Genomic DNA, 26,636 nt, shown 5'->3' with positions numbered 1-26,636 from the left:
TCTGACAATGGATGGTACAAAAGGTGGGATGGGGGAAAAGGGGAGTACCAGGGTACCATTATCTGACAATGGGATGGTACAAAAGGTGGGATGGGGGAAAAGGGGAGTACCAGGGTACCATTATCTGACAATGGGATGGTACAAAAGGTGGGATGGGGGACAAGGAGAGTACCAGGGTACCATTATCTGACAATGGGATGGTACAAAAGGTGGGATGGGGGAAAAGGGGAGTACCAGGGTACCATTATCTGACAATGGGGATGGAAAAGGGGGAGGCAAATGCAGCAGCAGGAGATAGGTAGGCCAATAATAGTATGGATAGCTGAAAGAGCCACAAGGACTCACCCTACCATTTGCCCAATAAAAAACTAAAATGCATGTGATTACATGTATGAACACACATATTTATTTATTTATATCTTTCTACATATACATTTATATTATTACATACACATAAATATAATAAGCTACATACAGCAAGATGAACCATGAACTAACCAGGAATTATGTCAATGTTGCATTCATAGTGTTTTGGCTATTTGTATTTGGCGACTTTGATGTTTTCTACATGTACAGTTTTAATGATACCTCCAAGGGCCAAAAACCACTGAACAGCCTCCTGCCCCAATACCACACATGAAAAGCCTTGTTTTGAGTTGTTGGCCAAGGTGTGTTTTTCAAAAAGGGGTTCCCTAAACAGAGAGCCTATTGCTGGTGCCCTAGCTACCTCCCAGAGGCGGTAGGCAAGTCCTCCTTGTTGAAAATACCGTGTACTACAGAAAGAAAGAGCAGAGGCCCATAAGCCTCTGACCTGAAGCCTCCTTCTTGAGGGCCTCTAGTGTCCATGTGAGTGTCCAAAGGAGGAAAGCAACCAACAGTCCCCCCCCCCCCAGATTTGATGTCTATGAACCACACCCATGACCAGCACAGCATCACAACCCTCGGGGTGCAGTGGTAGCACACGTACCTGGGTGGTAACCAACAGCTCTTTAATTGGATCTGCAACAAGAGGAAAACTGTGCCGGATACTGCAAACCTAGCTGGCCAATCAGTGCTAATGAAATAGCGTTTACTGAAGGAGAATTTATAACTAGCATTTTACCAAACCAGCACAATTCCTAACAAACATTTGCCCCCAAATTACTATATTTAGTATAAATATTTGTTTCAGCATATAAGTAAATGTATTCATAGAGAAAGAGGCAACATTTACATAGTAAAAAGGAATTAAAGATCTCATTTTTTTTTGTGGCTAAAAAAAGATAGAATGAAGAGATATGCAAAGTTAGCAAAGTGTCAAACAATTACTCTAAAAAAAATACCTAGTTTGGGCATGTAAACCTGCTTGATTTAAGCAATGACACTGCTAATGTTTCCACCACCCCATGCTCTTACTATTTTCAGATCAGTCTTAGAAATATGAGTATATAAAAAGTTTCTTTAGTTCTTGATGGGATAGAGACAATAAATACAATTGCTTTAAAGGAAATTCTCCATTCTTTAAAAATTATGTACAATCTCAGTTACCACAAGGAATAAAGTATAAACATGAGAAAATGTCCAAAACCTCAATTATTATTCCAGTGTTTATGAGTTTGCACAACAAAATTACCCAACACCTATTACAAGTGGGATATACTAATGTGTTTTTATTAGTATATTTTCTTCTGACAAAAATCATATACTTTCTGTTGTGGTCATGACTCTGTTTGTGCCAGTTTCTCAGTTTCTGGATCTTTCTGGGGATACAAAACTGTGTCTTTTGAAGGTAGAGGCGGCAGTTTATTTTTCCTCATTCCCAAGTGTTCCTGCACTACCAGAGGCCTGTGTTTCTGATCTTTACACATGCATCTTGCTTGAACCCGTTGACCAACAGACAAAGAGCTAGCAAGGCAACCCTTCCCTGACTGCACATTTGAACTGGAAGCTGAGTGGCATTGGAAAGACAGGGTCAATTTGGTCATCAGAGATAAAGAAGACCCATGTTCTATTATATGTTTTTGTTGGTTCAGAGAAGATGTTACTTGAACATGAGCTACCCTGTTAGGAGATAAATGATTTTTCCTTAATAGCTTTTGTTCTTTCTAGGGAGACAGGATTCCCCAGGAGACTCAGAACAGTGGAGCACACTCTATGCGCATTCTCCTCTTCGTGCTTGCAAAACCCCAGGACATCTACAAAACAGGTTAGTGCCTCAGACCTCCTTGTTGTGTTTCTTGATCTATAAAATGTGTAATGGATAAATGAAAGGATAAGCATCTTGCTATAAATAAAATGTTTGATTCTAAGATTAAATCATCTATGAATTATTGATCAGTGGCATGTTAAATGGATATGTATATACCATAAAAGTGGCATGTTAAATGTATATGTATACACCATAGAAGATTTTGAACTGTAATATGTTATATATATGATAACGTATAGTTAAAGTAGAGCAAATAGAGAAATCTTCCTACTTGAATATGAATTTGTGAGAAGAGAGAAAAGAGAAAACATTTTTGAAGCATGAAAGTGTGATGGGCATTAGACTCGGTCTTGACACAGATGAAGGTCTCAGGAAAGTCTAATGCAGACAGTGTGGTAAGGACTCTAACAATATCGAGTATCAAGACTTTCATGCCTGGCTGCAGTCTGAAATTCTATAAGAACTCTTCATACTAGTTGGTTATTGAAATATAATCACGTATAAGCTTAATGTATATATGTATATAGCTTAATTTTGCAAGGTAATCCTATTCTTACAATAAGTACCAGATTAAGAAACAGAACCTTGCTACCAACCAGAAACCTTCATATTTTTCTAGTTATAACTTTATCATAAAAATATGTCCTGAATATAAGTTACTTTTACTTATTTAAAAATTACATACATGGAATATGATGTATTCTATATCAGCTAATTTTCTGATGTCCAGTGCTAATGAGGTCCTATAAGTATCAATAGCATATTGATTTTCATTGCTATTTAAAGTCATTTATGCCTGTATATGTATATGTATATGTATATGTGGTGTCAATATGTAGTGACTACAGTTTGAGGCTATTACAAACTGTGCTGCACAAACTGTCACACACACACATATGCTTGTTGAAAGTTTATGAATATTTTGGAGCACAACTTCAGGAAAAGAATTCTGCAAAGATGGTTAAGAATTTCAAAACCTTGTTTGTGATTCACTAAACTAGCCATGGGCCTTTCTAATACTACCAGGGCCCCATCTGTGAATGTATATACACACAAACCTGGCCTTGCAGGTACTATGAAAGATGAAAGACTAAACTTTGGTGAACTTGGTAAATGGTTAGACTAGTCGGATAAAACTGGCTTCATCTTTCTGAAACCGAGGATGGGAAGATTCCCTCTCCGCCTGCCCCGGAATTAACAATGTAAAATGAATAAAACTTATACAGATGAAATGGTGATGGAGTCAGACTAAAAGGATACAAGGGATCATTTGAGAAGTGCAGTGAAGAACGTAGCTAGAGAAGTGCGAGGTGACCCTGAGGCTTCCTGCCTTCACTCTCTTGTTGGACATCGCTTCCTTACTTTCTGAGACATTTGGCTGATAAGCTCTGTCTAGATGCGTGGGCTCTTGCGGTGCATACTTCCACAGGCCCACGGAAGTGGGAGTGGCCAGCAAGTGGGTTTATATACATTTGTTCCCATGGTTACTGTCTTCTAGAGGAACAGGGAAAGATGGTGGAACTACCCTGAAGCTTGGAGTTGTAAATGTCACTGTAAAAACTAACTCTCAATTCTAAGTATGCACAACAAACTAAGAATAATAAAAAGCAACCCCAGTGCTCTTTAAGTTCTGGCTCTCTTTGCACGTTCTTAATAAGCCTATAATTAAGTAAAAACTAGAGATCGTTTGTATAACTTAGTAACACTATCAAATATGTGTTTCTACGGGGCAGGGTCATCTCCATCCAGTGCTTGTAGTTTTGGCCACTTTCCAGGAGTTTGGAGTATTTGGGAATAATACATGATAGTAATTAACACTTCTTTTCTTTCAATAATCTGTTTCCTTATGAACGTTTTCAGCTGAATTAATTTAACAATTTCTGATTGAGGTCTGTGGTGATTTGAATGAGAACCGTCTATGGGACTAGGCTCCAGTATTTAAATACGGAGCCTTGGCTGGTGGCCATGTTAGGGGTGATTCCGGAAGCGGGGCTATGCTGGAGGAAGTACGTCACTGGGGGCAGGCTTCAAGAGTAAAAAGCCTTGTCCTACTTGTAGTTTACTCCGTGTTTCATGTTCCAATGCTCAGCTTCCTGTGTTTGCCGCCATACCTGCCACTTGCTGGACAGAGCCTTTTCCCCTCTGCAACTGTAAGCCAAAATAAATTGCTTCTGGTCAGTGTTTTGTCATATCGATCGTTAAGTAAGTAGTTCATCATCCTTTCCTTTACAAAGATCTGTATAACCCTTCTGACTTTCGGTAGTGAGGGCTTAGGACTCAGAATTTAGGACTTGAGGTTGAGCCGAGACACAAGTTAAATTCCACTGAATGAGTCACTTACCCTTCCTCACCTTCGTACTGTCTGTAAAGCTGGACTGAGTCACATCCTCATCACCCAGAATTCATGTCCTACACTGAAGTGCGTTGTCTCATGAGATAAGAACTTTAGAGAAGTAATTAAGAATCATTGAGGGTATCAGTAAACTCTCATCTAAAATGACAGTTTGCTTATAAGACAAGAGAGGACAAAGGAAGACCATGGGAAAAGAGTAACAATATAAAAGGCCAAAAGGGGGCCTCAGAAAGTTAATGCTCTTAACACCTGGCTCTTGGACATCGAGTCTTCACTACTGCAAGAAAATACATTTCTTTGTTTAAGTTACCCTGCCTGTGTTTCCTTATGATAGTCGTAGCAAACTCACATAGAGAGCGAAATAAAATACTATGCTTGGTTGCAGAGAGTGATTTTAAGATGAATAAAAATTCACCTTGGCTCACGGTAAAATGCGGAGTAGATGTTCAGGATTATCACAGACATGAATCTTTAGTTTTGCCACGTCCTTTTTCTTATCACTTTTTGTTTCTTTAATGGAGAGCATGATTCCTAAAGAAAAAACAGTTTGAAAGCAAAAGAGCTATGCTATGAGGTATCTCTGTGTTTATTTATATTTTAGATCTAAGTAAAAAGACATGCAGGCTCCCTTTCTTAAGAGCTCAAACCTTAATTAAGTACCTAGGTGAAAATCTGCTCTTTGTTCTAACAACATCTTTTTGAGCTTCATCTATCCCTGGCCACTTCTCTTCTCTTCATTCATCCTGAAGAGAGAGCAAGAGCAGGGCAAGACAGGCGAGTGCTCTCAGAAGTGATCCTTCAATACTCTCTCTCTCTCTCTCTCTCTCTCTCTCTCTCTCTCTCTCTCTCTCTCTCTCTCTCTCTCTCTCTCTCTCTCTCTCCCTCTCATTGAAGGAATATTTTTCCTGTTAGTATGATAGAGTCTGCTTATAGCACCCTAAGAATAGTTAGTATTTATATAGCTAAGTTCTTCTGGAAACTCCCCTGCTGTATAAATCCTGTCTCATTAAAAACACACGTATATTCCCATGAATTAGGTTGCCCACTGCTGTGATTCCCCTAATGTGCAGATGGGGAAACAGAGGGTGGGAGTCTTTTGAAAATTTAGAAACCAGGAAGGAGATAGAGAAAAGCAGGATGGCAGATTTGGTGATAAAGACGGGGTCCAACTCCTTACATTGTTCAGTGCAGAGCTACAGGCCGACTGTTTTTATGAGTACTTAAAAGATTCAATTACTATTAATATCAGGCCCGTCATTTTTTTTTCCTAGAAAATAGGAACCAGGGATTAGCTGATGAGGTCTGAGAAGTGTTTGCAAATTCTGTAGCTTTGTTTGGTTGGTTGGTTAGTTAGTTGGTTGCTGAGCCAGCTCTCAATCCAACTAGATTTTCAACTCATTTTTGATATTCTTATTTCTGAGTTTTTCTCTTCTGTAATCCTGACAGCAGTATTAGTAAGTTCCTTCACCATGACAGCAAGGTCTTATCTTATTACAGCATCAAAGGAATCTCACACCTGCAAACCTGGTGGTTTCTTTTTTTTCTTTTTTTCCTGGTGTAGTCAGCAATCCCCCTAATTCAAGTCTGAATATTTATTTGTATATGCTGTCTTGATAGCTTATGAAATATTTACATATTATCTCCATCTGTTTATTCACTCTTTTCCTGCATTGTATGTATCTCCTTTTAGGATGTATACATTAGTCACATGGCTGCACGAACTAATAAATAAGCTTGTTGGACCTAATAAAAATTGATAAACAAAACCTATGCAATTGACAGCACAGAATGGCAGTATGGTTCCACCATAAAACAACCAGAAATAGAGACCACGTGTGATGGGGGTGCCAATGTTACGTTTTCTCTGTTCAGAAGCTGGCTGGTTAATGACAACAGCATGGAGATAGTATGAAAAAAAAAAACCAGTTCAGAGGGACCAAGACACTGCAGGTGATTTGGCTTCAGGGCCAGGGCTGAATCAAAATTGTGACTGACAGGTTTTTATTATAATATCTATCTCATTGTAAATTCCTGTAAGCAGCCATCCAGTCAGCTCAGGCTGTGGCTACTACTACACATCTTCAGTGTCACAGAAGACTCACTGTGGGTGGAAGTTCTCTGATGGCAGAGAAGTCACTGGAAAATGAAGGAGCCACACCTTTCACATGCTGTGAGGTGAAGCAGAACATAGATTTTATAGTCCACTATTTTAATAACATGGCATTGAGATATGAGTTGATAATTTTATCTTACTTAACCTGAATTGCATCTCTTGGCTGGTTTTGAGATTTGTCTCTTGGGAAACTATGTGTTTGAGGTCTTTGTTATCTGGGATATAAAAGAATTCAATTTTTGTCTTTTTTAAAGTTGGGAAATACTACTTATTTTATCTTATCAAAATCTAGATTCTAAATGCTCCCTTTCAAAAATATTTTAAAGTCCATTTTATTAATACACTGATAATTTTAAAAAGGAGGGGTATATGGGAGGGTTAGATGAAGAAACTGGAAGGAAGAAATTATATAACTATGTTATACACTCAAAAAAAAAACCCCCCAAAAGAATAATTTTTTAAAAGGATAAAATGCTCATATTTTGTATCAAAATTACTGTCATCTCTTAGGAAATAAACAGCTATAAAGGCAGGACTAGGAAGGGGTCACAAACAGCAGACACATTGACACAAGTGTGAACTCTCACTGCATCATGAGAGCAGTTGCACTAGCCACCATTTTCCAAAGGGGCCTGACAGAAGTTGAGCACTCTCACAGGTCCTGGGGACATTTCCTGAGAAATGTGCTTAATAAATTTCAGAATTCATCTCACCCATTTCATGTTAAAAGTGTAATCATAGGTGTCTACTCCCAGCTTAAAATATTTTCAAGACCCACGAATCCTTGCTCCTCTATTCTGTGGTACTTGGCTAACGTTTCCGAGCATGTTGCCTTCATGGCACGGCACGCCTTATCTTTCTATAGTCAATATTTGTTTTCCTCACACGAGAGAAAATGGTACTTCTGAAATGTTAGTAAAATGGGTTGTGACAGGTTTTAATAAACCCAGAAGCTTGTCTGTTGATAGACCAATCCAAATTGCTAAGTAGTTGAGGCAGTTTTTTTTATGGTGAGCAGGTCATATGCCCATCCTGAGTATTGGGGGGAACCAGCCACTTAATTGCACCCTGCTACATAAATGTACCATTTAAGAGTGCAAGGTAGTCAGGTCTCCAGGGTCTAATCCTTCTCAGCCATGGTAACTCTCATGAAAGCATAGGCCTTTCCCCAAAGATCCACATTTCTCTTTTTGAGTATTAAAAAATCTATTTTCAAGGAAAAATTAAAATTATTTTTTCTCACTGGGCCATGCATAAGAAAACAGTATCATAGCAGTAAGTTAACATATATGTTATTTGCACCATAGAGTATCACTAAACCTATTTTAAAAAACACTTTTACATATATATTTATATTATTACACACATATATAATAAACTGCTTATAACAAGAAGAACCGTGACACAATCAGGAATTATATAAATGTTACACTCTTAGTGTTTTGACTATTTGTATTTGACAGCCTTGAAGAAAACATCTTTCCTATCTTGGTGCATCTAAAATTCTGAATGTAAATCAATCTCTATCACGCTTTCTTATTATCAATTTAAAACATCTATCTAGACCTAAAAACATCTTAACCCCTAAACAACTAAGCTTCATTGTAAAACTAAGAAACCTGGTCTTCAACTCCACCAGAGACTTGAGAAGGAATAAACTTGATTACCTGAGTATGCCGGGAGTGTAGGTTAGTAGCTTTCCAAATGAGAAGATGACAGAGACAGTTTACTGCCTGAATAGTTACCCAAAACTCTTTATAATGTTGGAGCATCTTCTTTAGCCTTCTGGCCCAATATATCTGACAGACATATTTGTGAGGCAGGAACTATTGAGGACTTGCTTACTCTGTCTTGACAGAGTTTGGCTGTCCACTCTGCCTGCAGCCACACTTGCCCTTTTTAAGGCAGAACTCTGTCTGTGGTAGAAACAAGGACATTTTGCCCAATGTCTTGTTTGCCACATTTGAAGCCATCTCCATAAGAGGTTCCTTTGATGCTCATCATTCTCTTTGAGGTAGGCTGAGTGTTTCCAGAAGTTAACCTGTGTCATTGTCAGTGAATCTTTAAAATAATAAAAAAAAACATTTTTAAATGCCATATTCTACATGTCTCTGAGGTTTTTGAAGACCTTATCTAACTATCATACCTTATCTTTCTTTAGAATCCTATCTACCTGCTGCTCCTAAGATGAATGTTCTTGTGATAAAGGTAGACCAGCAATTGCTCTTTTATTTCTTCTACTTTAAACTAAGCATTACTACAAAGCGCCACATGTCTTTAAAGTTAACTGTGAGGAGGAAACTTCTTTTCTTTGCAGTATCACACATTTTATGTGAGCAGTATCAAGATAAGCCTTTTGGAGTCCCATAGAGAACCGCAAGTGAGCATCAGCATCTCCTAAGGCTCCAGGAAAGATCCTGATCCACTGCTCACAGTGTTGACCAACTAGGGGCTCCTAGCACATAGTGAGGCCTCAGAATGGATCCGAGGCCAGAGCAGTGACTGCTTCCCTCTTCTTTATAGAAGTCTCCTGCGGCAACCGTGCCTCCCTACTCCCGTTTCCTTATAGCTATACCAGCCTGACTGATTGCTATTGGTGCTTGAGGCTAGCATGGGATGGTCTGATGGGCCCTTCAGTTGTGTAAAGGCTTATACACTGCACAATGAAGTTAGACCTACACCTTGAGTCTGGTCTCCAGAGTCCGGTTCCCAGGATTCTGCGTGGGCTCCATCACCACTCGTACCCCTTCCCATTGGTTCCTGATCCCCACAACCTTACACAAAATTCAAATGTATGTATGTATGTATGTATGTATGTATGTATGTATCTCTGTCTGTATGTGGTAGCTATTTTGTCATGTGATACGTATTCCATAAGTATTACTGGTTGCTTCTTTGAAACCCCATAGTGGCTACTCATGCAGTGCTATGCATTTATAGTCATCATATTCTTGTGTTTTTCATATGATTGCATTTTAAAATATTGAACTGTGGAGATAATTGCTTACACATTTTGGTATGCTGGGTCAATCACACTGACATAATGCTGGAGACATGCTCAACTGTTTATTTAGAAGTTCAAATCTAAATGTAGCTTGGTACAGAATGGGATTATGTTTGGCAGAGTTCCACAAAAGTATTTATCTTTAAAATAACATCTTATGCTTTTCTCTGCCATATTGAGATCTCTTCTCAAGGTAAAAATCCCAACAGCAACTGAGCATGCAGTTATGATTCATATTCAAATAAAGACTTAGCAGTTAGGCTGTTGGCTCTTGGCAGCCTGTGTTTTTCATGACTTCATGTCTAAATGTAAGGATGGAAATGAAGTGGATTATGGTAAGACAGATATACCTGTTTACTGATAACAAAATGAAGCAAATTAGTAGTTCTTAGGTGTAAAGACTAAAAGAACTGAATAAATGCATGTGCAGTTTAGTTTTCATGTCAACAACCTGGGGTAACCTGAGATGAGAAATTCATGGTTCAATCAGATTGGCCGGTGGCAATGTTTCTGAGAGACTGGCTTGATTGGTGCATGGTATGGGTAGCCCTAGCTCATTATGGGTCACACTGTCCCTGGGCAGGCATGCCTGGGCTGCACAAGAAACCCAGCTGAGCCTAAGCCAGGAAGTGGCAGTTTTCCACACCATGACAAAGGAAACTTGGGTGGGAGGGGAGTTATTTGACTTACATACCACAATTACAATACCCTGTGAAAGGAACGTAAGGCAGAAACTCAAAGCAGGAACCTGGAGGCAGGAACTTAAGCAGAGGCCACAGAGGAACGCTGATTACTGGATTTATCCTCATAGCTTGATAGACCACTTTCTTAAAGCACTAAGAACTACTTGTCCCGAGGTCACACTGCCCATTTTAAAATGAGCATACCCACAAAAGCCATTAATCACGAAGCCCCCTACAAGCTATCTAATGGAAACATTTTCTCAAGTAGAGTTCTTTCATCACAGATGACTCTAGCTGTCATGTTGACAAATACCAGTACAAACAGGTAACTTAATCTGTACACACAATAAAAGCAAAGCTGAAGCTCAAATGAGGAAGTAAAAAGTTAAGGATCACTTAAAATTTAGAGAATGGAGTCCTTAAAACATCATCTAAATGTGCTGCTTGGAGTTCAAAAGAAAAGAAACAGACTGAAGGAGAAAGATAAAGGCTATAGCTGATCATCAACTCACATCTTCAGTAATTCTTTGGATCAGTATTGTAACACCACTTTAGAATTCCAGCATACAGACACTTAAAGGAGCAACTTCCATTAAGTGTCTCCAATATACCTCTTTCAGTGATACAGCCCTTTTAGTGACACAGCTCTTCCAGTGATACAGCTCTCTTTATTGGGAGTATAAGGACCATGTAAACCTTGGGGAAGTGGGCAAGGGTTTTTGTGTGAGTGAACATCATTATCTGACGCTGAGGTGCTGGGAATGCTTCTTCTGCATGGAGAGAAAGTCCTTGTGCTAGCTGGACATGTCATTGTCCCCAGGGTGTGTGACTACCTCAAGGGTGGTAGAGATGAGGGTGACAAGACTCCATGCATCTGGGCATGCAGGCACATAACATGGAGGGAGCGATCCTTACTCCTGCCAGTCTCCAGGGGGTTTGGACAAGTCTCGACCTCACTCTAGCTCCAGGCCAGTGCCCCACCTGCCCCCGGTCACAAGGTTCATGGGCCCCACACTTTCACACTTTTCTTATTAATTTTGGAGAATTGTCATATTGGTAGACAGAAGTGAGGCAGGCATAGGAGACAGATTATTTTGCGATTACACACACACACACACACAACTTATTCCAAGGAAAGAGAAACCCACACCATTATTCAGAAATGCTTTATGTATGGTCAGTGCAAGTGGGAGAGGTAAAGAGAATTGACAGTTTCTAGGTGCATTGTTTGGAGAGGAGTATATGTGCATAGTATGCACAGGTGAAGGAACCAGTTTGCCACATGTTTTGTTCTAAGATGGTGTGTTTGTACTTAAGAACAATCCCAAAATATTGGGGTCTATAGAATAGAAGGACCAATCCAGACTTACCTGGTTTGGGGTGCATGTGCAGTAAGTCCTCTAGTAACTCTTTTAGGGAGACCCCTTATTTACTATCTTATGTATACACATATCTGTATTTAAATATGATTAAAATAAAAACATTATAAAAAATATATACTTTAGAGATATTATTATATACCCTTATCTATCAATTAAAATAGTGCCCCATTAAAACTACATCCTTTAGTAACTAAGCTCCTTCCTTGGATCCCTTAAAAGGAAGTCAGGAACAGTAATAGAGAAATTTGAGGATGCTCGACCTTGTGGCCTTTTGTCATTCTTGACGATGTCTCCTTCTATCACCTGCACTGTCACTTTGGTTATGTTACTTTGCTTTTTTTTTTTTTTTTTGAAAATATCAGTGCATGTTTATTTTTAGTTCTTTGGATAAGAGACATGGAAACAAAACAAAACAAAAACAAAGAAGCAAAGAAACAAAGAGACCTGAAAACATTGGACTCAGACTCCAATCACCAGTGACAGAATGAAGATCAACCACTTCATTAAATTATTGATCAAAATAGTTTTCCTTGGAAAATTAGTTGTATCTTCATTTATCACAGGGAAGTCTGTAGATAATACACACAATTTAATAACTCAATAAACTATAATATAAGGGTTTGTTTTAATATTTGTGAAGCTATGCATGCTACATGCCTCTAATCTGGAAGAATTGTGTTTCCCAACATGAAGGCTGAAGTCTGAGGCTAGCCTGGCCAGACAGCCTACTTTTAAAAGGGAAAAAAGAAACACACACACACACACACACACACACACACACGAGAGAGAGAGAGAGAGAGAGAGAGAGAGAGAGAGAGAGAGAGAGAGAGAGAACGGGTGAAATTTTGAATAGTAAATATTAATTGCTTCTAAAAATAAGTCCTCTTGAAATTTATTTGCACTGTTTGTGAGACAATGTGTACCTTGGCTGGCTTGGAGTTTGCTATTTAACTCAGGCTGCCTATACTTTTTTAGTGGTGGGACTACCACCCCATTTGACTCCAAATAAACACTTTATGCTAATTAGATAATTTTGTGCCTGTGAACACAATGCTTAAATACAGATATCCTTGATATATCAGTGGAAGTAATTTCTTTTTCCAGCCTTGTTATTTTGCAGCAGAGTGGGGAGTAAGGCAGAAGCAGCAAAAATGTACTATAAGCCAAGCACTCAGATGAAACAGAATCTTCTTCAAATGATTTGTCATCAGTTCCGAATCTTTTAAAAATGAGTAGCAGGTATTTAACCCATAAAATTAAGACACAGTTGGGTACTCTTCCATGTCCCTGTTTTAGGTTCTTGGTGACGTGTCCCTATGGTAGGAGTTTAGCATGCTAGAAGTGACGCATGAAAAGTTCCACATTGTAAGCCAGAACCAAATCCTTTGTAGTTACTATCGTAGGTGGAATGAGTTACTAACTTATTAATTGGTCTAACCGAACGAATCAACTGTATGTACAAACACCTCAATATTACACTAAGTCAGCATAGCTTAGTTATGCCTTTCTAAAAATCCACTGGGCTTTTCAAAGAATTAAAAATGGTTACTGGCATACTTCTTACATATCCAAATCTTCTCTAAGAGGCATCTTAAATGATTTGTCAGTCAGTTTGCCTGACTTATAAATCATAAAAATGTGAGCATTTAGTGACCATCCAGGACACAATAATCACCATCCCCCTTGTCACACCTGAACAATTATCACTGAAATGACAGTCCTTCAAAAACTGAAGTCATATCCACCAACTCATTAAATCAACCTGGGGTTCAGTGAAAGGCTGCGTGGCTCACATGGAGACAGAATGCCGGATGCCTTTCTCTCATTACCTCCCCATGAGCCCTGGGAAGCAACATTTCTACTGGGAGTCCTTTAATTGTCTCTATACCAAGAAGCCAGCTGTGATGTGACATTCACTCTCTGCTGGGGAAAGGCCACGTGATTCAGACAAAGGGGGAAGTGGGAAAGCTGACAGCCTCACTCTGTAGCAAATGCAGATTTAAAACAATGCTGTCATTGCACCTGACTGGTGAATGGTGACTTTCGAAGCTGAAACCAAATGGCTTTTACATTTATTTTGTTTCTGGCTTTTGAATGTTTAAACAAAGACTACCTTAGCCTCACAAGCTTACCATTTCTAATACTACTATCTGTAACTTGTTCTACATAATGACCAAAATTTAATAATTTACACTAAAAAGTATTGCATATGAATACTTAACTCCTATTATTTTATTGCCTTTATTAGTGTATGAACTGGGATAATAATCAATGACTTTTCTATTTCCTAATTATAGGGATTTTATAGGTAATTTATTCATATTATATCCTTTCCTCATCTCTAAACTGAGGGTCTGGGCAAAACTCTAATGCATGTTTTATTTAACCAGCACTTCATAATCAAGTCAAGACTTACCACATTATAATAATGAGTTGTTCGTTTGTCTCACCTTTGCAGCCCAGAATCACTCTGCATCCCTACATCTGGCATATTTGGTTATGTGTATCACATTGGCTCATCCTTGTAAACATGCTTGCAATGTCTGGACCCCAATTTCTCAAATGTTTATGATTCATCATTGTGCTTTCAAGAGAGGTCAAGAATGATTTAGCCACAAAGCAAGTAGCGCTTATTCCTAAGTTTTTTTGTTTGGAGCTTTGGGGCAAATAGAAGAAGCTGGCACCCTCCTGGCTCTCACCGGGCATCCAGGCAGATCTGAGAGGCTATTCACAGTTCTTTGTTGCAGAGTGTTCTCCAATATAGTACCTCTAGTCACCAAGCCAAGAAGGAGAGTATCTCTTCCATCTCTCCCATATATATATATATATTCACTCAATGAAAATAAAGTATGTTTTAAAAACATAAAGTTGCATAAGAGATAGTTCCTATCTAAAAGGAGCTCGCAGACCAATCTGAAAGTCAAATAAAAATGTAATTATATTTACTTTATACAGCATCTTTAAAAGATGTTAAACCTAATTGTCACTATATAGGAGATCATTTTCACTATATGGAAGATTATGTATATATATTAGACTATACTCACTTAAGACAAAAGTAACAGTGAACAGTCACTGCAGAGTGTAGGCTGATAATCAGCTCACATTCTTTAAACATTTACTTGTCTTCTCCTTTATGTAAGATGGAGTCGGTTAGTGAAGAAGTGTGGCATAGATCTAGGATGGGTGATTTGAAGATGCTCTAACCCCAGAGGTTGTTAATGGAGAGTGCTTATGGAAAACATACTAAATTCGACAGAAAAATCAAGACTGTTCTTTTTATTTTTTGAGTTTACCATAGCCTAGTATTTATCTTACCCTATCCTATCAGCAAAAAATATTTCAACACTATAGTTACCTAAGGTCATAGAAACCAAATTGTAGCTAAAAAATTTATTCTCAAGTGGAAAGGATTCAAACACTTAGAACAATATGACCATCTAAAGTCATATACCTAATATGATTGATACCAAATAGCTATCTTATTAGACACTAATGAGACCTGTAATTACTGCAGAAGCAGCTTGTGGTCTTTAATTAGGGGGATAAGTATTTTCACTGTTTTGTTGTGACATGTTTAGCACTAAGAAAAATGGAAGACTTACACTTATGTTTTATAGAATCAACCAGTATTTTTCTATAAACTCAAACAATTCTATGTATTCTAAGTGTGTGTGTGTATGTGTGTGTGTGTATGTGTGTGTGTGTGTGTAACAGCACTTGCACGTACATAATATGAGGCACTAATTTCTTCATTGTTGAAGAGAAAGTCATAACATGTACTCTTTTATGTCTTAGAAAAGTTATTCTGACATTATTTTATTTAATTTATGTTTTATGGATCAGACAGTCCTATTTAAAATGTTTGGTCATCTTTTTTGAGATTATGATATAATTAAACATTTCTTCCTCTTCTTTCCTCACTCCAAACCCTCATGTGTACTACTCCTCATGTATACATTCATGGTCTCTTTTTCCTCCCAATACTGTGTGCACATATCTATATGTGCACACCAATACAACCCTAAATATAACCTATTCAGTCAATATTATTTTACTAGTATGTGTTTTCAGGGCTGACCACTTTGGCATTGGCAGGCCAATTGGTGTGTGTGTCCCTAGGGAACACCGCCTCTTCTCTGACTTTCTCAGTTTCTCTCCCAGATCTCCTCGGCTGTCCATAGTTCTGTGTGTGTGGTTGAGGCCTTGGGAGTGTCCCTTGGTTCACGTTGGCATGTCCATTGGTGTAGTCCTTGTTTAGCTTACTTTTCAGTGATCATATTGGTGAGATGTTATGGGTGTAGACTGTGTCATTTCCAGGAGACAGTCTCACAGGAATCTATATTATCCTCTGGCTCTTACAGTCTTTCAGTCCTCTCTCCCATAATGCTCCCAAAACCATAGGAGTGAGAGTGTTTTGTAGGTATTTACATTGGGATTGGGTTCCACATTTCTGCATTTTGATTGGTTATGGTTTTCTCTAGTGGTCTCCATCTGTATAAAAAAGTTACCTTGACAAGATGTGAAGAGTAAACTTATCCGTGGAATATAGAGACAGATGTCTATAGATGTTCTTGTCTTAGTACATTAGAGGTTGTCGAATCTCCTCCAATATCCATGACTTCATTAGCACTGAGTAGTTAGCAAGGCTTCCAGTACAAGTCCCGGTTTCCCTCCTATGGAGCAGGGCCTCGGTTGAACGAGAGAGTTGATGGTTACCACCAAGGCATGTGTGCCGCTACTGCACCCTGGGGCTTATTTTGCCATGCTGGTCTTTGATGTGGTTCATGGGCACAGCTGAGTGGGATGGTTTGTTGCTTTCCTTTGGAAGTTTTTCATGATGCCTTCTGTTACTATGGAGTTTAGTTCTCAGGAGAGGGGCACTTAGGGTATTTTAGCTCAGGGGCCTCTGGACTCTGTTTCTGAAGTATATGGTGTCTTCACCAAGAGGGACTTAACTTACACCTTTGTGGTAGAAACCAAGAGCAATGTCAACAGGATGTATGTTTTGGACAGCCCTGGCCAACATTCCAAAAGACTGCTTCTCATGTCTGGTATTAAGTGTTATGGTAAGTGGTCTTTGTCTCTTGGAGAGAGCACTGTCAGCCCAGATGAAAAAGGTTTATCAGAATTCCATGTGTATATATTTATACATTGAATTATGTGTATTATAGTTTTAGGTAAATAGTACTATGATTCCATGTGGCATTTTCAGTCATATATATTGCTATTTTACCCTCTATCTTCTTCTGTATTTACCTCACTCCTTCTCTCTGAAGAGCCTCCAGTTCCCATTTCCCCCATCAAATCACTAAATCACGGTGGTTGTCTTTACCCTCTTCTGTTTTTACCTCTCTTCACCTCTCTAAAGATCCAGCTCTCCCATTTCCCCAATCATATCATTTTAACATCCATCATTTCTAGCTTGTTCTTTTGTTATTGAAGATGATATTGATTTTTTTCCTGTGTCTTGAAGTACAGGAAAAATCTTGTGATATGTTTTTTTTTCTTCATTCATTGCTGACCATAAGGATATTTAGAGAGTGAAAAGATTAGGCTGCTAACATCTCGGTGTTTCTTAGTGAGGAACATTTGAGCCAGATTTGAAAAAAGAAAAGAAAAGAAAAGAAAGATGAGTGCAGATGCCTTGATTATGATTGGGGGAAATAGAACTCTCCCTTTTATAACATCAGATATTCCACAGTCACATGTAATGTGCAGCTAAGCACAGAGGATTTACACCTTGCTTGTGCATCTGGATGAATGCAGCGTGTTCTACAGTCTTGGTGTCCACAGTGAACTTCCAGACACCTGGAATTGATTGTCTACTTCCTAGAAGTTTTTGAATGCTAGTGATCTAGCTGTTTAATAAAGTATTTTAGATAATGTCGTGTCACCTGCTACAAGACAAATGTCTAAGTGGGTTGAATGTGAATGCAATGTTAGGCAGGAGGACTTCTGGCTGACGTTTAAGAAGGCAGAAGGCAATGGTTTGCTGTACAGAATTGTATGCTAAGTTATCTTCATGCAAGAAGGGGTTTGCTCATCCCCTTGTTTTATTTATCACTCACCAAGATGTTAAATTAGATTTTAAAGTCTACTGAATAGGTGTGTAGTAAGGAAGCAGCCGTAATGGGAGGAAACATTTAGCATAAGCCTAGAGGAAGAAAAGTCATTTGGATCTGGCTAGGTTGCTTCCCAAGGTGAAAGGGCACGTCAGTCATGTCTGTGTTCCTGACTTGCCTACTGGGGTGTCACCACTTTATAACCACGTGGACCAGGGTTCTAGCTGGACTTCCCACCCTCTGCTGAATATCAGAACCAATGTTATTTTTCCAGGAAGAGGGAAGAATAAAACATGAACAACATACAACACTTACTCTTGTAATGTTTATAATCTGATGACATTTATTGCAAGATTAAAAAAAAAACCAATACATCACAACCAGAAGACATCCATTAATGCACTGTTTATCCACAAAACATGGACCTGGCAGACAGCAGGACACCAGTTTTGGAACTCAACTGAGCTGAATTCTTCAGCTGGCAGAATGTGAAGTCTCAGAGAAAGTCAGTCAGTTGTTGTTATATGCCTGGGGACATAACCTTACTTGTCTTGTCCAGCATGGTCCCCTCTCCATGCTGACCCAGATCCCCCACACTTTCTTTGTTCTAGTTGCACATTTGTTCCCCAATCGACCCTGTTTGTCTCTGCCTCACTCACAAGCTGTTTCTACCAGGACAAATGTGACTCCTTCTGCCATCTTCTTGGCCTCACTGTACGCTTGCTCACCTTCTCGTGATATCCGAGGACTAACTGATCAAGCGTCACTTCTTTATTTCCCACTGCCCTTGGGTTTTCTTTTAACTATGTCTTTTTTAAAAAAGCAATCCTATCCTAAACCACATTTATACATATATCGATGTATTATTTAATTAGCTCCTGCCCTTTCTCCTAGAGTCCACATCTCTTAAGGGGAGCAAGGTCTAAGTTTCCTTCACTTAGTATTATATATAACAAAGTGCCTAATCCATAGTGGATTCTCAAGACATTTGTACGATGGGCCACATACATGCTGTTTGCTCCTAGGCTTCTTCCTTTAGCCCACTGGCAGTCCTGGCTCAGTTTAAGGAGCCTTGTGTCTCTCTGATTCAGTGTGGTAATAAATTCTGTTCTACCCTGGAGACTCCTATGTCCTTCCTTTTGCCAGTGCTGCCATTAAGGCTTTAATAAGGCAAGGTGAGCATAGATGCGCGCACTACATCCTATTCCTGGGAGGGTCTTGTGTGGGTGATCGTGAGGTTCAATAAGGGCGGTATGTTTCACAGGACTTCTTTTTGTCAGTAGCTATTAAAAACACACCTGTTTGGGAGCTTGAATATTTATATTGCTATTTTCGTAAAATATCTTAAAATAAAGAAACAGGTGTTTTAATGCATTTTGGGAAGACATCCCACTTAACTTTGAATAACTTTTACTATTGATATGCGTTTTTATTAGCATCGATATGCGATTTTATTAGCAGTAAGCCTAAAAGAATTTCAAAGACAAGATTTATGATGTATGACTTTTAAGCTTTCAGACTTTTATGTATACATGGGATTTATGAGTGTGGCTTACAGAATATGGTCTACTATTCCAACAATGACTGTCTCCAGACAGAAAGTCCAACAGTTCAATAGTTGTTTGGTTCGTGTGGCTGGATGTTTTACAACTGGTCTTCAGTTTATATTGGAATCGTGAAGAAATAGGCTTTAGTACCGGTGAGGAATGAACTTGCCAACATGAGTGAGGGTAAGCAGGCAAAAGGGAAGAACTTCTTTCTTCCATGTCCTTTATATAGGCTTCCACCAGAAGGTGGACTGTAGGTTTAAGATAGGTCTTCCCACCTCAAAAACAAAACAAAACAAAACAAAACCTCACATGTAAACTCAGTGGTTTATGTTTTAGTTAATTCCAGATGTAGTCAAGTTGACAACCAAGAATTCATTACAGCATCCAATCTCTCTCTCTCTCTCTCTCTTTCTCACCTTCTCCACTCTCTCTTACACACACACACACACACACACACACACACACACACACACACACACGCACGCTAGCCTTCTGTACACCACGCATATATACAGACAGGAAAAAACAAAATCTTACGGGAGTGTATGAGAGCTGGACTCAATGGACCAAAGAGCAATTGAGTATTTAGGGATCCATCACTTTTACGTGTGTGTGTGTGTGTGTGTGTGTGTGTGTACACATGTAAATATATGTATATGTAAAGAATTCTGAAGACAACAGTGTAATAAAAAGACATGGCTTATCCTTTTATTGTTTGGGTATGAAGCTTTGCCCCCTCAAGATTCTTGTATTGAATACATAGCACTCAATGTAGCCCTGGTGAAAGATGAGGGTTTGTGGAAGTGACTGGATCTAGGGGGCCCTCACCTCACAAATAGATTAATATATTGATGGTTTATAATAAGATTACATTATTGGTAGAAAGTAGGAAGTGGAGTCTAATTAGGAAAAAGACAGGGTAGGAGAGCATGCCTTGAAAAGACCTACCGTGCCCTCAGAATCCCAGTCTCTGTCTCTCAGACCTCCCCTCTCCCTTTCTTTCTCTCCTTGCCATGGTGAGATGAGCGTCTTTGTTCTATCATTGCCTTCCCTCATCACGCTCTGCCTCACCCCACTTCAGAAACAGCGGCACTAGTTATTTATGGATCAATAGCTCAAAAACCGTAAACTTAAATTAATCTTTTCCCTCTTAAGTTATCGTCTCTTGTATTTTTCATGATGAGAAACTAAGTAGCACACTTTCAAATTGCACTTGGGGACTTACATATAATCTAATATTTTACCTCATTGTTTAAATGTTTTAAGAGTGTGTAATGCCTGATTTTTATACTTACAGCTTCTATATATGCGTATAAAGAAAATAGGAATCTAGAAGAGGATCCCTTGAATAGAAATTCTTATAGTTCTGGTTGTATTTTCGAATTGCTGCGTCCTTCACCAAATTTTGTATGTTGAAATCCTGAGTCTCTCCCTCAAAAAAAAAAAAACCAAAACATAAAACAAAACTGAAAAAAAAAATCGTCACCCACAAAAGTGAGAATCAAAACAGATGAGCAAAAGAGCAATAAGACTAAAAATGCAGAACGAAACAAAAAGTCGACAAGAACACCACTGAATTTGTTTGTGTTCGGTAACTACTCCTGGACATGGGGTCCATCGTGGTATGCAGTTGGCATGTCCAGTGAGACTTCAAGGGAAAACAACGATTTTCCATTTTCCAGCAGGCATCACTGTGGATACCTCTTGGTAGCAGAACCACACTCCACTACTCTCAGTTCTAGCACCCTGTCTGGCCTGGGGCTGTGCAGGTCTTGTGCATGCTGCCACAGTCTCGGTGAGCCCGTCTGTGTATTTGTGCATCACTCCTGTGATGTCCGGAAGACGCTGTTCCCTGGGAGTCATATATATGTCTGGATTTTATAATCTTTGTGCTTCCTCTTCCACATAGATCCTGAGCCTTGAGAAAGGGGATTTGGGAGGTGTGGGCGATCTGGGAGGTGTGGGCGATCTGGGGGGTGTGGGCGACCTGGGGGTGTGGGCGATCTGGGGGGTGTGGGCGACCTGGGGGTGTGGGCGATCTGGGGGGTGTGGGCGACCTGGGGGTGTGGGCGATCTGGGGGGTGTGGGCGACCTGGGGGTGTGGGTGATCTGGGGGGTGCGGGCGATCTGGGAGGTGTGGGCGATCTGGGAGGTGTGGGCGATCTGCGAGGTGTGGGCGACCTGGGAGGTGTGGGCGACCTGGGGGGTGTGGCGATCTGGGGGGTGTGGCGATCTGGGAGGTGTGGGCGACCTGGGAGGTGTGGGCGACCTGGGGGGTGTGGCGACCTGGGGGGTGTGGGCGACCTGGGGGGTGTGCGCCATCTGGGAGAAGCTGGAGAATGGAAAGGAACATTATGAAAATATATTGCATGAAAAGTTTTTAATAAAATTTTAATAAAATGAAGTGTTAAAGAACTACAGAAACTACCTTTATTTATTTATAGTGTTAATGACACACTTATCTTAAATAGTGTGTTATACAATGAATTTCTAAACTTTACACTATTTTACTGGCTGTCTTGACTGTCTCCTATTTGAAGCATTTCATAAAGCCAGAGTTATTTTTAAAGATGTATTTATTTATTTATTATGTATACAATGTTGTGTCTGCATGTACAATTGCACGCCAGAAGAGGGCACCAGATCTCATTATAGATGGTTGTGAGCCACCATGTGGTTGCTGGGAATTGAACTCAGGGCCTCTGGGAGAGCAGCCAGTGCTCTTAACCTCTGGGCCGCCCCTCCAGTCCGAGAGTTTTTGTTTTGTATTTTTAGGTCAGAAGCTTAAATGTTAATTAACTCTAATTTTATGGTACTTAATAAACTTTAGTAGTTCCTTCTACTGCTTCTTCAAAAATGAGAATATGATTTCCTTTCTAGTAAAAATGTGACGTGACAGTGAAGTGACAACATTAGGAAGTGGGGCCTTTTCACAGGCATCTGGGTCACCAGGGCAGAGCCCCCGTGAAGCGCCCTCGGGGGCTCATTGGATCTTCCTATCAGGGAAAACATAGCCAGAAACTGTCACCTGTGAGCTCTAGAATAGCTTCAAAGACGACATGGGAACTTGCTCCCCCTTCCACTGGAGCTTCTAAGTGTGAGACGTCGGCTGGTTTTCACATGGCACCTAGCTTATGGTGTACCATCTCACGTGGACTAAGACATGAGCTACTTCCAGAACCCCTAAAGTCATTTCGTGACCACAAAGCAATCAATTTGTTCATTAAGTTGGAATAACTTTGAAAGAGAATAGTGTTTTTAAAAAGTATGTTGGCATGGAAACAGCGAATATTCAGGGCAAAATTAGAAATAAAGTCATTTTTTTTTTTGAAGTGCATAGATTCATCTCCTTAGGCAGTTTGGGCTGCATGACTGTGATCCTACAATAGTTAAAAACAGTTTTGTTGTGTGTGTGTGTCTACACATCCGTTAGATATAAAATAGACTGTAACACTGATATTGTCTCACGCTTGTGTTGTTGGTGCAGCCCCAAACTGCTGCCTCTCAGGGTTTAGTGCATAAGGTTGGGCGTCTTAGTAGTGCTTACCTGGTACCAAAAGCCTGAGGGGTTACTAGAGATTTGCTGTTTCTTAGGCAGCAACAGAAGCCTAGAAATAGCGATTCAGTTATCATCAAAGGAGTCATTATCATGTTTTTCATCATCATCATCATCAGCAGCAGCAGCAGCGGCAACAGCAGCAGCAGCGGCAGGAACAACAACAGGATGAATCAACCCAGTAGGAAGAAGGAAGAACCAGGGTAAAGTTACAGTCGGATCAAAACAAAATAAAAATTCAATAGTCTAATAAGCTCAGTAGCCAAGCCGGGGACCCATGTTCATCGGCCAGGCTTAGGAATGTCCCCTTTTCTGATTCTGCCACCTTAGCACACACAGCTTACCTAGCAGGCCCAGGCTGCACTCCATACCATCTCCTGTCATTGGTGGAAGTCCTTCAGAGTGCTGCTGTCTCCACTGAAACTAAGGTTGCCGCTCTGCCAGCGCTCTCTTCACATGGATCTGAGGAAAGACTTCCCCCAAGATTTCACTTATGAGTTTCTGGTCTCTCATCAATCATGACTGATTTCATCCCCAGAGAAGCGGCATCCGTTGTTCCAGTGAAGCAAAGGTGTCACTTGCATAGACTCTGTCACGCAAAAGGCCTAGATGCTCTTTACTTACTCCTACGACTTCACAAAGTAGGCCCCATTGTCTGCTTTAGTTTTAGCAATATTATCTTCCAAGCCCATCACACTGAGTACTCAAGACACTTTCAGGCCAGATCCCAATTCCTTCCACAATAACCTCCCCACATAACATGGCTGTTGTTGTTAATTTACCAGTATTGCCTAATAATTGCCCCACGTCGAGTGCCACTTGTTAATTTAACAGTATGGCCTAATGTTTATTGTCAGGCCTATAATTATTATTACAGCAGTATGTTCTAACCCACTATCAACCAATCAATACAAACACATATGTTATATTTTAAAATAGCCTTAGTTAACTCAGGACAGGGCAGATATTAATCCTCTAAACTACCTCCCATAGTGGGGCAGACATGGAATACCTGTCCCAATCCCATGCCATCTGCTTCTAATAATTTCTTTCAAGCTACCTCCCATCCATAATCCCAAATACTTGCTAATGTTCTTCATCTGAGCCAACTCTCCACCCATGCCTGCCATGAGCTTCTCTTCCACCTAACCCATAGCGGCCTTCTCCTTAGCAAGTGGCACTGGACATGGGGCAGTTATTAGGCAATACTGATAATTTAACCACAATTAATTGGCACCCAACTAAATTCAAGTATCCATACCCTTAAAAATAATATTTTGTCGTAGTTTGACAAGTGAGGAATAGCTCCCAGAGAGTACCCACGGGCCAGAGCATTTCCCAGGCACGGCTTCTAGCTGCTTGTGGGCTCAACTCTCACAGAGAAGAGATGGCTATAGACACATGGCTAGTTGGAGAGGTGGACCTAGGAGGCTGGTAGTCTAAGCTGGCTTAGGGAATGGAGTTAACTGCCTTGAAAAATAATAAAATAAAAACCGCTATGGCCCCTCTCTAAGGCGCCATGGCAGGAGGCTCCTGGATCTTTTTTGATTTTGTTTTGGTGTTTATGAATTTGTACACAATGGGCTTAGTCATGGTCACACTTCTCCTTACCGTCTCTTAAAAACGTTCAGGGAGAAAGGCAGAGAGCCTAGAGATGTGAGGCTAAGTTACTGGCAAGAAAAAGGGAAGGAGGAACTGAACTCGTCTCCAAAGAGTTGATAGTGGCTGAAATTCAAAGCTCCTTAGCTACAAGGTATTTGCCAGCACTTTCTGGAAAAGGTCCAACCAAAAAGAGATAGCAATAACTAAATTCCAAGGAACAGTGGACAGGGTTTCAGTAACTGAAGACTAAATTGGCACAACTGACCCAAGACTTAGAATTTTCTTGTTTCCCTGCTTGATTTTTGCTTGAGATTTCTAAAGATTTTGACTGAATTGAGGTGAAATATTTGAACAGGGCAGTGGTGGCACACACCTTTAATCCCAACACAGAGAAGACAAAGACAGACAGAACTCTTGAACTGCAGACCAACCTGGTCCTCACAGGGCGTGGCCCCTGTTGATAAGATAAGTTACTTGCAGAGACAGCCTAGGATTTAAACTGACAAATTTTTCCTTAAATTTCCTGTGTATGTTCCTTTTTCTTAACAATGTACTGTATGTCCTTACTGAGCTAAAGGATGGATACACATAAATCTTAGGTTTATGTAAAGAAAAATGATGTAACTGCTCTAAAAAAAAAAAAAAAAAGGCCAGCCAATCGTGAAAGTGGAACATCCACAGGAGCACTGGTGCCAAAGGGTAATTAGCCTAAGAGTTATGCTCTGTTGGTCAATGTAAGGACAAAGGTTGGGCGTGGAAACAGATAAGCAAGGTGCATGTCTCCCATGTTGAGAAGGAGTGAGAAAAAAAAAACAAACCCTGTAACAAATGTGAAAAGCCAGGTACAAGATGCCTACAGTATACATAAACCCTAAAATAAAATGGGATAAAATGGGAGTTTAATATAATGTTTATTTAAACTTAATGCCTTTTCCTTTGCTCAGGGCAACTGGCTTTTCTCTAAAATGGGAAGCATTCTCTCGGGAAACAGGGAGCAGCCTGGCCTATACATTAGGCATCATAGAGCTTAGAGAAGGACATTTGGAACCATACAATCTTGTTTTGATTTTAATATGATAAGATTTATATATTCATTATTAGTGGTGATGTTATATTTCCTCTTTGAAAGATGTCAAAATGAAACAGACCTGGATAAAAGAGAGGCTGCTAACTCAAGTCGGTCTATGCTTACATGAATTCAAACTGCAGAACAAGCAGGTAACTTATATTGCTGATCCGACTACATGGGAACAGCTCTGAGGCTGGCTGAGACATGAATGCCTATGCACAGCCAAAGCTTCCTGTTGGTCACAGAATCCCCATGATTTATTATTAGATTCCATTCTTAGTATGGGATGAATGAAGACTTACAGATGTCTTTCTTCTGCTTATACAGAGAGCAGAGAACCACCCTTAATTTTTCTGTGCATCACGCACACCTAATACATCCATAGTTTTAGGACTGTATAATGCTTGTGAGAAACTATATGTTTTCAGAACAAAAGAACCAGACATTGAGGCTGGGTTAGACCTGACAGGATTCATCCTCCAGCTTGCCACGACGCTGACATCCTGCATCACTCATGTTCCAGCCCCAAGTGCTTCAGTTGCTGCCCCTTATCAGAAAAGGACAGCTTCAAAGAAGGCTCCTGATCCCGATTGGTCCAGCATTTCAGACAGTCCCACACAGGACTTATATTAAGCCTGGAATTTCTCAATATTTAGAGACTGGACCACAAATACCATTCCTAGCTTATTTAACCATTTTTTTTCCAATTTTATTTGGGCCCCTACATAGGTATTATTCACCCCAAACCATCCTGAAAAAACTTTAAGAGAAAGATGCCCCGTTTCCCTTAACGGGGGTTGGGTAGGTTTTTGGTTGCTTTCTTGGACTATAGAGGTTTATTGTCATTGGAAGTTGGTTATAAGTTATTATTGGTCTTCTTCAGAGAGAAAATGAAGTTGAACTTAGCAATTTCTCTCTTTTCCTTTATCTTTCTTTCTTAGGTATGGAGATAGGTGTTGAAAAAAAAGAAAGGGGAATGTAGAAATATATAGGGATGATAGGACAAAAAGTAGATTATTGAATCTACTCCTCAACTTAATGCCTTAATCGTTACTCACAAATAAGGTTAAT

The 26,636-nt window shown here is 39.8% G+C and overlaps 1 long non-coding RNA gene across 1 annotated transcript in view; it reads left to right on the top strand.

The window, feature by feature from the left end:
- LOC311593878 overlaps positions 1 to 25,515 on the top strand; it is a 64,676-nt gene extending 39,161 nt beyond the window's left edge. Inside the window, exons 2-3 of the long non-coding RNA XR_014777853.1 lie at positions 2,089 to 2,185; positions 25,441 to 25,515. This is a non-coding gene — a long non-coding RNA (uncharacterized lncRNA). The remainder of the gene's footprint in view (positions 1 to 2,088; positions 2,186 to 25,440) is intronic.
- Positions 25,516 to 26,636: the final 1,121 nt, after the last annotated feature.

The sequence above is a fragment of the Acomys minous genome (genome assembly GCF_964271855.1).
Source record: "Acomys minous genome assembly, chromosome: 3".
In the NCBI taxonomy this organism is placed as follows: Eukaryota; Metazoa; Chordata; class Mammalia; order Rodentia; family Muridae; genus Acomys; species Acomys minous.
This window is presented reverse-complemented; position numbering and strand designations above follow the sequence as displayed.